Consider the following 13,759-nt stretch of genomic DNA (forward strand, 5'->3'; position numbering starts at 1 on the left):
CTTTGAATTACCGGGTGGCTCATGCTGATCACTCATTCCCCCAATCACTCCTCTTTCACAATGAAGCAACTAAACATGGAGCAACCTGCAAGACAATGAAAACGTTTCAATCAAGCATATAACTTGCATAAAGCAAACACCTTTCCTTTCCTTTTTAAGGCACCTGCTTCCAGTGTTCTCGACCAACCTTCCTGCAAAATAAAGCCTTCCATACTTCTATCCGACCAATAACATTGAATCCAATGGCAACCTTGCTTCTGGAACTCCTCATGGTCGTAGCGCTTGTATTCTCCAGGGCCAGTTGCAGCCCACCGGGCAGCGTGGTGAAGTGTTCGGTAGGGGAGTCCAGGTGCTGTACCGTGACGAATGCCTACGCTGTTTTTCCAGACAGGTCGACCTGCTCGGCGTCGGAGGTAGCCTACCCTTCTTCAGAACAGGAGCTGCTAGCTGTGGTGGCGAGGGCTACCATGAAGAAGCAGAAGATGAAGGTAGTGACTCGCTACTCCCACAGCATCCCAAAGTTGGTGTGCCCGGGGGGAACTGAGGGCCTCATTGTGAGCACCAAACTTCTCAACCGCACCATCGGTGTGGATGCATCGACCATGACGATTACGGTTGAGAGTGGCGCGACGCTGAGGGATGTGATAAACGAGGCGGCCAAGGCAGGGCTGGCATTGCCTTACACGCCCTACTGGTGGGGACTCACCATCGGCGGGCTTCTCGGAACGGGAGCACATGGCAGCTCCCTGTGGGGGAAGGGCAGTGCCGTGCACGACTACGTTGTGGGGATGAGGGTGGTGACCCCTGCCTCTCCGAGGGATGGCTATGCGGTGGTTCGGTCTCTCGCGACCAGTGATAATGAGTTGGATGCTGTCAAAGTCTCGTTGGGAGTGTTTGGAGTCGTCTCTCAGGTGCGCTGTTTTTTCACCTCTCTTTACACTTTTTGTGGATTTATAACCCCAAGAAACCGCAGCCGGCGCTGAGACCTGATCGCGCTGGCTCAGCGTCCATACCTACAGTCGTCATGCCGGCAGTGTAAAACTTCGAGGCTAGGACCCCCACTCTCAGGACCCATGTTACGCGTTGTCTTGCCTAGAGAGCAGACAACTATGAGCATATAAACTAGTAAATGCTCATTTTCAAAATGTTGTTTGCTGTTAACAGAAAAAGAGTAGTGATACACTGACCAAGAGACAACTTCCAATGAATTGCATGTGACAACAGATTGGATTTACAAACAAACCAACAACCAAGTCAGGAAAAGAGGAAATAGTCATGCAATCGATTCGTAAGATATATTCCTTTTCCCTTAGATTTGATATATACCCTGCCGGCAAGGAATCAAATTTCATGAATGATTTTATTGTGACCTTCTAAGGGTTCAATTTCATCCTCTCTACTTAACTGATATAATATGCCAAAACAAATTAGTGGACTACTTTATAAAAAGGTTCCTGAATTATTATACTATTATGGCCCCTTTATATGTTGAACATGGGCACAGCGAATTCTGGGCTTTCATTCTTAGTACGCAAGGCCATATGGTTGATCCATACAAACATGTGAACCATGATATGCCATCAGCTCTCTCTCTCTCTCTCTCTCTCTCTCTCTCTCTCTCTCTCTCTCTCTATATATATATATATATATATATATATATATATATATATATATATATCCATCTCTCTCTTTCTTGAACGAAGAGTATGAGGCTAGGCATGTTCTCTTTGCCCTTGAACATATATAGCTTATACTGACACATGATTATTAGGTGACCCCGAGGTTGGAGCCACTCTTCCAAAGGTCTGTCACAAATGTGATGAGAAGCGACTCAGATTTATTAGGTGATCTTGTTGAGGACGTTTTCATATTCGCTGGACAGCGATTTGTAAAAGTCCTCTCGGCTGAATGACGATTCAGTTGTTCACACTTTGTGGATCGGTCATTTGTGGTTTGGGTTTGAAGCTGCATAAGTTGACTTCGTATTCGCTAAATAATGATTTGGGTTGTCAGTAGGATAGCAATTTGAAGTATCGCTGAATAGTGATTTGTGGTTATCGCGGAATAGCGATTTGTGTTGTCAGCAGGACAGCGATTTAGAGTATCGCGGAATAGTGATTTGTGGTTATTGTGGAATACCGATTTGTGCTGTCAGCAGGACAGCGATTCGGATATCGCTGGATAGTGATTTGTGGCTTCAGTTGGAAGTCGGTTTGTGACATCACTACATGCGATTTGTTGTCATCGCTGGATAGCGATTTGTAACATCGTAGTATAGTGACTTGTGGGTATCGCTAGAATAGCGATTTGTGATATTGGTGCTTCAGGCGCTTCGTAAGTTGTGCAAGACATTTTGTCTTTTCGCATTTAATGCGGCTCTTAGCCCTTATAAATATAGGATGGATGAGAATGGAAAGAAGACTTTTTGGTGAGAGCTTTGCAGAGCGCAAAAAGGCAAAAAGTATGAGGAACACTTTTAGGGCACCGAAAGGGTGTGAAGAGAGCAACGGTAAGAAGTGTTACTACACTTCTTTCAGGACAACTTCGTCAAGCTGGTTCTTCAGATCATTTGTTCTTTGTTCTTTTGTGAGGTATATATCCTTTTCTTCATTTTGTTACACCTTTTGTGTTTGTAAGGTTTATGCCTTTTGTAATCTTTGAAAGAAGATAGTGGAAAGTGTTGACTTATCAGTCGCCGTGGATGTACCTCAATTGAGAGGGAACCACGTAAATGGTTGTGTGTATTATTTTTGTTTTCGCTGCTGGTTTGGTCTTTATTACTTCCACTGTCATCGTCGCTATGTTTCTATTGAATCACACTTATGAGGAAGACTCAATCCGTCTGTTTGTTTCCGCTTTATCCACAACATTTAGTATCAGAGCTTTGGTGTATATTCGTGTGTGAAGTCATGGAGAATAACGTTGTCGAATGTATGATCAGTTTGAATGGCACAAACTGAATGACATGAAAAACTAAGATGGAAGACCTCTTAGTTTGTAAAGATCTGGATGGACCCATTAAGGGTGTCAGCGGCAAAGCAGAAGAGATGAAAGATGATGAATGGAGAAAGCTAGACTGAAAGGCGGTCAGTTTCATTCAGCAATGGATAGACGACAGTGTCTTTCATCATGTTTCTACAAAAACTTCGACGCATGGTCTTTGAATCAAACTAGAAAGCCTTTACGACAAAAAGACGGTAGTTAACAAGGTTTTTCTATTTTGAAAGCTTGTAGAGGGTAGCTCTATTGCAAAGCATCTAAATGACATCAAAAGCATTGTGAATCAGCTGACCACAATAAAGATCACTTTTGATGATGAGCTACAAGCTTTGTTGCTCTTCAGTTCCCTTTCGGGGAATTGGGAAATGTTGGTGGTTACTGTTAGTAACTTTGCACCTCATAGAACGGTAACTATGAGCCAAGTTACTAGTAGTCTGTTGAATGAAGAGACCAGGAGAAGGTCATCAAGTGTTGCTTCTACCTTCGAGGCATTTGTGGTTGAAAACAGGGGGAGAAGCAGGAGTAAGAGCAAGACCCTGCACTTCCGTGTCCAATCTAGAGGCCACTCACACTCGAGCTCGAAAAAAGATGTCGAGTGTTATTATTGTCACAAAAAGGGGCATGTGAAGAGGGATTGCAGGAAGCTCAAGTTCAAGGATCAAAGCAGAGATAAGAGCCCAGAAGAGAAGCAGGGCGCCACAGCCGCAATCATAGACGGATAGCTCTTGGTTGTCTATAATGGCACCAGTATAAATTTGATTAGTTAGGAGACTGATTGGGTGATTGACTCTAGAGATTCATTTCATGTTACCTCACGGACTGATTTCTTCACTTCCTATTTGCAAGGTGATTTGGGTAATTTCCGAATGGAAAATAAAGATGTGTCAAAGATTGTTGGCATATGCGACATCTGCTTGAAAACAAGCGTTGGCTGCAAGTTGTTGCTGAAAGACGTGAGGCATGTACCAGACATCCGACTGAATCTGATCTCTGCCGGAAAGTTGGATGATGAGGGCTACAACAACACCTTCAGTGATGGAAGGTGGAAGCTAACCAAGGGTTCTTTGGTGGTAGCCAGAGGGACAAAGGCTTGTTCTCTTTACACTTTGCAAGTGAAGATCTGCAAGAGTGTTGTGAATGTTGTGGAGACTGGCTTATCCACAGAATTATGGTATAGAAGGTTTGAGCATATGAGCGAGAAGGGGATGCAAGTTTTGGCCAAGAAAGAGCTCCTGGCAGGTGCAGCAGGTACATTGTTAGAACCATGTGTCCATTGGTTTCATGGTAAACAGAATAGAGTTTCTTTCTATAGAAGTATTGCATCTAAAAAATCTCACATTCTAGATCTTGTACATTCTGATGTATGCAGATCTTTGAAGGTTAAGACACTTGGTGGTGCACTGTACTTTGTGACTTTCATTGATGATCACTCAAGAAAAGTCTGGGCTTATACTTTGAGAACTAAAAACCAAGTTCTAGATGTATTCAAGCATTTTTAGGCCATGGCTGAAAAAAAAACTAGCAGGCAGTTAAAGTATGTTCGTTCGGATAATGGCGGCAAATACCTTGGGCCATTTGATCAGTACTACACCAATCATGGCATCAAGCATGAAAGGACTATGAGGATGACACTTCAACATAATGGAGTTGCTGAGATGATGAATCGCACCATTCTTGAGAGAGTCAGATGTTTGTTGTCTCACTTTAAATTGCCAAGGTCTTTCTGAGGTGAGGCAATGAGGACAACAATTGATCTCATCAACTTGTCTCCTTCTATTCCTTTGAAGGGAGATGTTTCAGAGAAAGCTTGGACTGGGAAAGAACCTTCCTATGGACACTTGAGAGTATTCGACTGCAGAGCATTTGTTCACATTCCGAAGGAAGAGAGGTCCAAGCTTAATCCAAAAGTCAAGCAATGCATCTTCCTTGGCTATGGACATGAAGAGTTTGGCTACAGACTGTATGACCCTGTTGATAAAAAGGTGGTCAGAAGTCGAGATGTTGTCTTCTTGGAAGATTAGACCATTGAAGACATTGGTGAGTCTGAGCCATTAGAGTCCAGTAAAGGTGATCTTGTTGACATAGATCCCCTTGATGCACCGATTGTTCGTGATTCCGTGGAGGAGATGCCACCTCCTCATGATGATGCAAAGGAAAGAAGTGCTGAGACAGAAATTGAGGGGGAGCCAGCAACCTAAGCGCCACTTTCTCAAACTCTGATAAGGAGGTCTACCAGGGAGAAAGAACCATCCAAAAAATAGTCATTAAATGAGTATATGATGATTACATATTAAGGTGAGCCAGAAACCTTTGAAGAAGTTTTGGAGGATGAAAACAAGTTTGAGTGGCTTAAGGCAATGAAAGAAGAAATGGATTCATTGCATGAGAATCACACCTTTGATCTGGTAAAGACACCTAAAAGGAAGAAGGTATTGAAGAACAAGTGGGTCTTCAAGAGAAGACTGATGGGAACAACTCCCAACCTAGATACAAGGCACGACTTGTAATAAAAGGTTTTGCTCAGAAGAAGGAAGTTGATTTTGATGAGATCTTCTCACCAGTTGTGAAGATGTATTCCATCTGAACTATGCTCGGTATAGCTGCAAGCATGAATTTTGAAGTTGAGCAGCTTGATATGAAGACTGCATTTCTGCATGGTGACTTGGAAGAAAAAATTTATATGAAGCAACCAGAGGGCTTCATTGACAAGGGTAAAGAGCACCTAGTCTGCAAGCTGAAGAAGATCTTATATGGATTGAAGCAAGCACCAAGGCAGTGGTATAAGAAATTTGATTCCTTCATGACTGAGCATGAATATTCAAGAACCTCCACAAACCATTGTGTATTTGTGAAGAAATTTTCAAATGGTAATTGGTTGATATTTTGGAAGTGGTAATTTTAAAACAATATTTTTCAATAAAAATTTTGGAAAATCGTCAACCAAAAGTAAATAACCGACTTTCCACAAAGTGGTAAGTACGGGTCGAATCCACAGGGAACAGGAATTACTCAATTATTTCTAAGAAACTTAATTTATTAATCACAAAATGAATAACAATTAAAAATTAACACTAAAAATAAAATAGAAAAATAATTCAGTCTTCTGTTGTACGCCAAGGGTATTTCTGTCTTTTCACTGCTTCTCAATTCCCGCACTTGAACAAGAATCCCTGGAAAATGGTTATGCTTTTCAACCTCAAGGGAGATCCGACGATCGTGAGGAAGAAGAGAGCGGACAATGGCCTTGGCTTGACATCCCGAACGGTTCGAGAATGCTGAAATATCACCACAAACAGGATTTCTACAGCTGCAACACGTTGGAGATCCACCGAAGATGGAACGAGGGCCGATTCGCGATCGGAGGGCTTAGAAAACCGGATGGAGGTAGGGTCGGCTCATCTTGTTGGGGTGTTTCGTACTTCCAAGAAAGATTAATGGTCTCCACCTCTTCTACACCTGCAAAAACACATCAAATGGTGATTAAACACAGCAAGGATGCTAAAGAAACGAATAGAAATGAATCGGGAGATCGAATAATGCTTGATTTCCAAGCAAAAACCAATCTTCAATGGAGAATGAAGTGAAATGAGAGGTTGGAAGGGGGCTGGAGTTAGATTCAATGTAGGAGGCGCCAATCCTAATGCCAAAGACGTCTAGGGCTCTTCTAAAAAGTATATTTATACTTTTTGGTATTTTCAAAAACAAGGTTATAATGAAAATTTTTACCCTGCGCCACTTTTTGGCGGGGTTTTGTAAAACTTTTTCTAAATGAGTACGGATATGCGTGTGGGTTGGATTTGGGCTTTGTAAAGGTTGATCCAAGGTCCAGATAGCCTAATTGGGTCGGATATGGATCTCATCCACCTCGAAATTCGTGCACAAACACTGAAATAGTCACAACTCTCTCATTTTAACTCCGATTTCTCTGAAATTCGAACCACAACCCCTTACTATCAAAATGCATCTAAACATGGGTTTAAAACCTTAATCTCACTACAAAATGCATGAATAACTTGTTAACATGATGTGCATTTCATGCATCATCAGTAATTTTACCATTCTCTTGCTTTATGTGGATGATATGATGATTATGGGCCAAGACATCAGCATGATAAACGAGTTGAAGCTGGAGCTGAGTGAGACCTTTGCCATAAAGGATTTAAGTCCAGCAAAACAGATTCTTGGGATGAGAATCGTTCATGACAGATCACATGGGTTGATCTGGTTATCGCAAGAGAAGTATATTAGAAAGGTTCTTGAGAGGTTCAACATGGACAAGGCAAAGCCCGTTAATTGTCCACTTGCAGGCCACTTCAAACTCAGCTTAAGGCAATGTCCTGCAAATGATGAAGAAGGAATCGAGATACAGAAAATTCCCTATGCTTCAGCAGTAGGTTTGTTGATGTATGCTATGGTCTATACTCAACCAGGCATAGCTCATGTTGTTGGAGTGATCAGTCATTTTTTGTCAAATCTAGGGAAGGAACACTAGGCAGCAGCGAAATGGATTCTAAGGTATCTTCAGGGTACTTCAAAGATGAGTCTGTGCTTTGGAAAGGGTAAATCTATTCTTGAAGGGTTCACAGATTCTGATATGGCTGGTGATGTAGATAGTAGAAAGTCTACCTCTGGGTATTTGGTTACCTTTACAGGAGGAGCAGTTGCATGGCAGTCAAAATTGCAGAAGTGTGTAGCTCTTTTCACTACAGGAGTTGAGTTCATCGCCATTACAGAAGCCAGCAAGGAGTTATTGTGGGTGAAGAAATTCTTGCAAGAGTTGGGCTTGAAGCAAGAAGTGTATATTCTTCACTGTGATAGCCAGAGTATGATTCACTTTAGCAAGAATTCCTCATTTCATTCAAGATCAAAACATATTGATGTTTGATATCACTGGATTTAGAATGTCTTGAATGAAAATTTGTTGCAACTAGAGAAAGTGCATACTGATGACAATACATCAGATATGTTGACAAAGTCATTGCCCAAGGACAAGCATGAGAAGTGTCGATTCCTAGCAAGAATGGAAGAAGCTTCCACATAAGTCAAGAAGGGAGAGAATTGTTGGGTTTCTTTCCTTATTCAGTTCACCGCACTCCAAGCCTTATTCGCTGCAGTCTCTTTCAAGCACATCGCCTGATCTTGTTGAGGACATTTTCGTATTCGCTAGACAGCGATTTGTAGAAGTCCTCTCAGTTGAATGATGATTCAGCTGTTCAGAGTTTGTGGATCAGCGATTTGTGGTTTGGGTTTGGAGCTGCGTAAGTCGACTTCATATTTGCGGAATAATGATTCGTGTTGTCAGCAAGATAGTGATTTGGAGTATCGTTGAATAGTGATTTGTAGTTATCGCGGAATAGCGATTTGTGCTGTCAGCAGGACAGTTATTTGAAGTATCGCGGAATAGCAATTTGTGGTTATCGCGGAATAGCGATTTGTGTTGTCAGCAGGACAATGATTCGGGTATCGCTGGATAGCGATTTGTGGCTTCAGCTGGAAGTCGATTTGTGGCATCACTACATGGCGATTTGTGGTCATCGCTGGATAGCGATTTGTGACATCGTAGTATAGTGACTTGCGGGTATCGCTAGAATAGCGATTTATGATATTGGCGCTTCAGGTGCTTCGTAAGTTGTGCAAGACATTTTGTCTTTTCGCATTTAATGTGGGTCTTATCCCTTATAAATATAGGATGGATGAGAAAGGAGAGAAGGCTTTTCGGTGAGAGCTTTGCAAAGCGCAAAAAGGCAAAAAGTATGAGGAACACTTTTAGGGTACCGAAAGGGTGCAGAGAGAGCAAGGGTAAGAAGTGCTGCTACACTTCTTTCAGGACAGTTTCATCAAGCTGGTTCTTCAGATCATTTGTTTCTTGTTCTTTTGTGAGGTATATCCTCTTGTTCATTTTGTTACACCTTGTATGTTTGTAAGGTTTATTCCTTTTGTAATCTTTGAAAGAAGATAGTGGAAAGTGCTGACCAATCGGTCATCATGGATGTACCTGAGTTGAGAGGGAACCGCGTAAATCGTTGTGTGTGTTATTTTTGTTTCCGCTGGTGGTTTGGTCTTTTTTACTTCCACTGTCATTGTCGCTCTGTTTTCATTGATTCACACTTGTGGGGAAGACTCGGTCCATTTGTTTGTTTCCGCTTTATCCCCAACACCTTCCTACAAAATAAAGCCTTCCATTCTTCTAGCCGACCAATAACATTGAATCCAATGGCAACCTTTCTTATAGAACTTCTCATGGTCGTAGCGCTCGTATTCTCTAGTGCCAGTTTCAGCCCACTGAGCAGTGTGGTGAAGTGTTTGGTGGGGGAGTCCAGGAGTTGTACCGTGACGAATGCCTACACTGTTTTTCCAGACAAGTCAACCTGCTCTGCATCGGAGGTAGCATACCCTGCTTCAGAAGCTGCTAGCTGTGGTGGCGAGGGCTACCATGAAGAAGCAGAAGATGAAGGTGGTGACTCGCTGCTCCCACAGCATCCCAAAGTTGGTGTGCCTTGGGGGAACTGAGGGCCTCATTGTGAGCACCAACCTTCTCAACTGCACCACCGGTGTGGATGCGTCGACCATGACTATTACGATTGAGAGTGGCGCGACGCTGAGGGATGTGATAAACGACGCGGCCAAGGCAGAACTGGCATTGCCTTACATGCCCTACTGGTGGGGACTCACCATCGGCGGGCTGCTTGGAACGGGAGCACATGGCAGCTCCCTGTGGGGGAAGGGCAGTGCCGTGCATGACTACGTTGTGGGGATGAGGGTGGTGACCCCAGCCTCTCCCGGGTATGGCTATGCAGTGGTTCGGTCTCTCGCGAGCAATGATGCTGAGTTGGATGTTCTCAAAGTCTCGTTGGGAGTGTTGGAAGCGGATCATGTCATGCTGAACATGAGTGTTTTTTGTCATGCTGACATCGTGGCCATCCGATTTGCATTTTAAAAAGCTCAAAAGTCAACAAAACCACGTGGCATTCATCCAAAATGCAAACAGACGGCCACGATATCAGCATGAGCAAAAACGCTCATGTTCAGCATGACCTGATCTGCGCCCGGGAGTGTTTGGAGTCGTCTCTCAGGTGCGCTGCTACTTCAGCTCTCTTCACACTTTTTTTTTGGATTTATAACCCGAAGAAACCGCAGTCGGCGCTAAGACCTGATCACGCTGGCTCAGCCTGTGCAGCATAAAACTTCAAGGCTAGGACCCCTACTCTCAGGGTCTATGCTACGCGTTGTCTTACAGAGAGGGAAGACAACTATGAGAATCGTACCTTGACTGCCCGTCCATCAGCCAAGGACCCACCCCTCTAAGCCAACCCCTGTTTGGGGTCTCTGCTTCACACTTGAAACAAACGTTTGCCTTTTTTCTGGGGTCATTTGATGGTGTTCCTTTCTTATTTCCTTTTGTTTTTTGCCTATACTTCTCAAACAAAGAGAAAGTAGTGATACACTGACCAAGAGAGCACTTTCAAGTATCACGCCTACAAAATTTCATGCTGCCTACTGTTCAAAATGTTGTTTACTGTTTAAAGAAAAAGGTAGTGATACACTGACCAAGAGAGCACTTTCAATGAATTGCACGTGACAACAGATTGGCTTTACAAACAAACCAACAACCAAGTCAGGAAAAGAGGAAATAGTCATGCAATCGATTCGTAAGATATATTCCTTTTCCCCTAGATTCGATATATACCCTGCCGGCAAGGAATCAAATTTCATGAATGATTTTATTGCGACCTTCTAAGGGTTCAATTTCATCCTCTCTACTTAACTGATATAATATGCCAAAACAAATTAGTAGACTACTATGAAAAAAGGTTCCTGAATTATTATGCTATTATGGCCCCTTTATATATTGAACATGGTCCCAGCGAATTCTGGGCTATCAATCTTAGTACGCAAGGCCATATGGTTCTGTCTCTCTCTCTATCTATCTATCTCCATCTCTCTCTTTCTTGAACGAAGAGTATGAGGAGGCTAGGCATGTTCTCTTTGCCCTTGAACATATATAGCTTATACTGACACATGATTATTAGGTGACCCTGAGGTTGGAGCCACTCTTCCAAAGGTCTGTCACAAATGTGATGAGAAGCGACTCAGATTTAGAGAGCATGGCGGTGGCCTTCGGAGAACAGCACGAATTTGCTGACATAACGTGGTATCCAGCCCAACAGAAGGCTGTTTACAGGATTGATGATCGTGTTTCCTCAAACGCTTCAGGGAATGGCCGCATGGATTTCATACCCTTTCTCTCTACACCAACTGTAGCAGTGAGTCTCGAAAGAATAACAGGTGAGAGGGAGAGAGAGAGAGAGAGAGAGAGAGAGAGAGTTTGCAGCTTTAAACGAATCTCCATTTTCATAAGAATTAAATCATACAAGGAGGACTGTAAAAGGATCGGTTCATTCTGTATCTAGATCCAGATTAATATGCGCAGTCACTCAGATCTAAGATACGAAGGAGACCCTTTGATTCAAACTTCGAAGATCTAAGATCTGATTCAACACCAACCCACCCACCTACCCCCCACCCGATCCTTGGATCTCTCACTCCTTTTTCATGAGGGACCGGATTTTGAACAGCCTTGATCTTAGGCATGGGGCCCGTGCCACATCAGCATGTCCCACCGCCACCTCAGATCCTTGGATCTAATATTGGAGGCATTCAACAGCGTGAGAGGTCAGGTGCTTTCACATTGCACACTTTTAGCGGACCTCCCTCCATCTTCTATTTGGCCCCACAACTGGCAGGCTGTATCCTAAAGATGGAGGGTGATCAGGTGCATATGTGATTGCACCTGATCCACCCTCTTCAACAGCACCCAACCTACATGTATGCCATCATCACATGATCCAAATCTTGTTTTCCACTAAATAATGATTGCAGATCATATATATATAGGGTTTGATCAACCAAAAAAAACTCAAAATTCTTTTTGAAAAAATAAAGCTTCCTTAGGTGGGAGTAGGTGCTCCAGGAGCATCCTATCATTACCAAATTTTAAAAAGCTTTTTAGTTAGCAACTTTCAAGGGAAAATTGTTGTAATGCTTGATGATTTCTAAAATTGCTGATATCTTCAATGACTCGTAAAAAAAGAAAAGTCCTTTGTGGACCTCTATGGCTCGCGTGCCATGTTAGGTACTCCGCCTGAACATTGCACCATGCTGCGGCATCCACTTATCATGGAAAGTTCAAGTTTGATAGGTTAAGTGTATCTTAGTGCAGCTGCCTAGTTTCTCATTGTGACAGTGAATGTCCATTGTAGAGGAAACATCGGAGGCCACACAAAATTCGAATAGCAAGTGCATCTCATCTACGCTACTGACATCCACTCTGCTGACTGGTGCTTATGGCTTGACCAACAACGGACTGTTCTTCACCGGCTACCCTGTGGTTGGATACCATAATCGCCTCCAAGCCTCAGGTGCCTGCCTTGATAGCCCGGACGATGGCCTTCTGTCGGCATGTGCTTGGGATCCAAGAATTCATGGCGAATTTTTTCACCAAACGACAATCAGTATTGATTTATCCAAGGTTGGGGAATTTATTTCTGATATCAAGAAACTTAGAGACTTGGACTCCAATTCTCTATGTGGTGTTGAGCTCTACAATGGTATACTAATGCGCTACGTTAAGGCCTCGAGTGCTTACTTGGGCAAGCAAGAGGATGCGATCGATTTTGACATTACTTACTACAGGTCCAATGACCCCATGGCTCCTAGGCTACACGAGGACACGCTTGAGGAGATAGAGCAGATGGCATTATTCAAATATGGTGGGCTCCCGCACTGGGGAAAGAACAGGAACATTGCATTTGATGGTGTAATGAAAAAATACACCAAGGGTGGAGAATTTTTGAAGGTTAAAGATGGTTATGATCCCTTGGGCTTGTTCTCTAGTGAATGGACAGATCAAATTCTCGGCATTCAAGGAAATGTTACCATTGTCAATGAAGGGTGCGCTTTGGAAGGGTTGTGCATATGCTCAGAGGATGTGCATTGTGCACCAAAGGAAGGATACTTTTGTCGCCCTGGAAAGGTTTATAAAGATGCGAGAGTGTGCACAAAGCTCTCCTGAATAAGACAGGATTTGTTGTGTGTATTGTGATTGAATATTTGTTGGATCATAGGGCATTTCTTGTGGATGTCTAAGGGTAGACCTATGGTATGAAATCCCTAGTTGAATATCATTCTATGTAATTCCCTTTTCCTAAATAAGAGAAATATATATATATATATATATATATATATATTTTTTTTTTTTTGAAAAAAGAAAAAATTATGATGGGTATGGGTTAGACTGTAAGGACTGTTCCTTAAGAGTAGGGAGCAGTTGCGGAATGAAAGGTCCTTGCAATTATGAACAGTTGACAAAGATGGCAGGATTTCCGCTCAGAAGAGGTCTCACACATGATAAGTTAGCTAAGTATTACAATGTAAGAGATGGTTTCAAGTATCTGACAAGCACTTCAACAGTTTGATAAACTCTGTTAATGCAAACTGGTCTACCAGACAAAAGAAAAGGAAATAGAGAAAGAGAGTGTGTGAGAGAGAGAGAGAGAGATTTGAAGAATATTTATTTGAGCAAAGGCCAAATCAATAAGCTTTGGGAAAATATTATACAGTTAACAATCATGTCATGAATCTTATTTCTCTATTTCAGAAGAAAGTTACCAATAGTATTTTCATACATACTGAAAGGGAAACATCAATCCTAGCAATACTTCAATTTATAACAGGCCATCACAAAATCATTATCTTTTGT

The 13,759-nt window shown here is 42.6% G+C and overlaps 1 pseudogene across 1 annotated transcript; it reads left to right on the forward strand.

Annotated features, from left to right (window-relative positions):
• Positions 1 to 242: 242 nt before the first annotated feature.
• Positions 243 to 13,178, forward strand: LOC149828358 (L-gulonolactone oxidase 2 pseudogene; annotated as a pseudogene). Its single transcript, XR_016434103.1, has 3 exons — positions 243 to 911; positions 11,031 to 11,286; positions 12,261 to 13,178. The product of XR_016434103.1 is annotated as an L-gulonolactone oxidase 2 pseudogene (transcript).
• The last annotated feature ends 581 nt before the right edge of the window (positions 13,179 to 13,759 follow it).

This window comes from Nuphar pumila, chromosome 9 (assembly GCF_984573655.1).
Source record: "Nuphar pumila chromosome 9, dmNupPumi1.hap1.1, whole genome shotgun sequence".
NCBI classification, from domain to species: domain Eukaryota; kingdom Viridiplantae; phylum Streptophyta; class Magnoliopsida; order Nymphaeales; family Nymphaeaceae; genus Nuphar; species Nuphar pumila.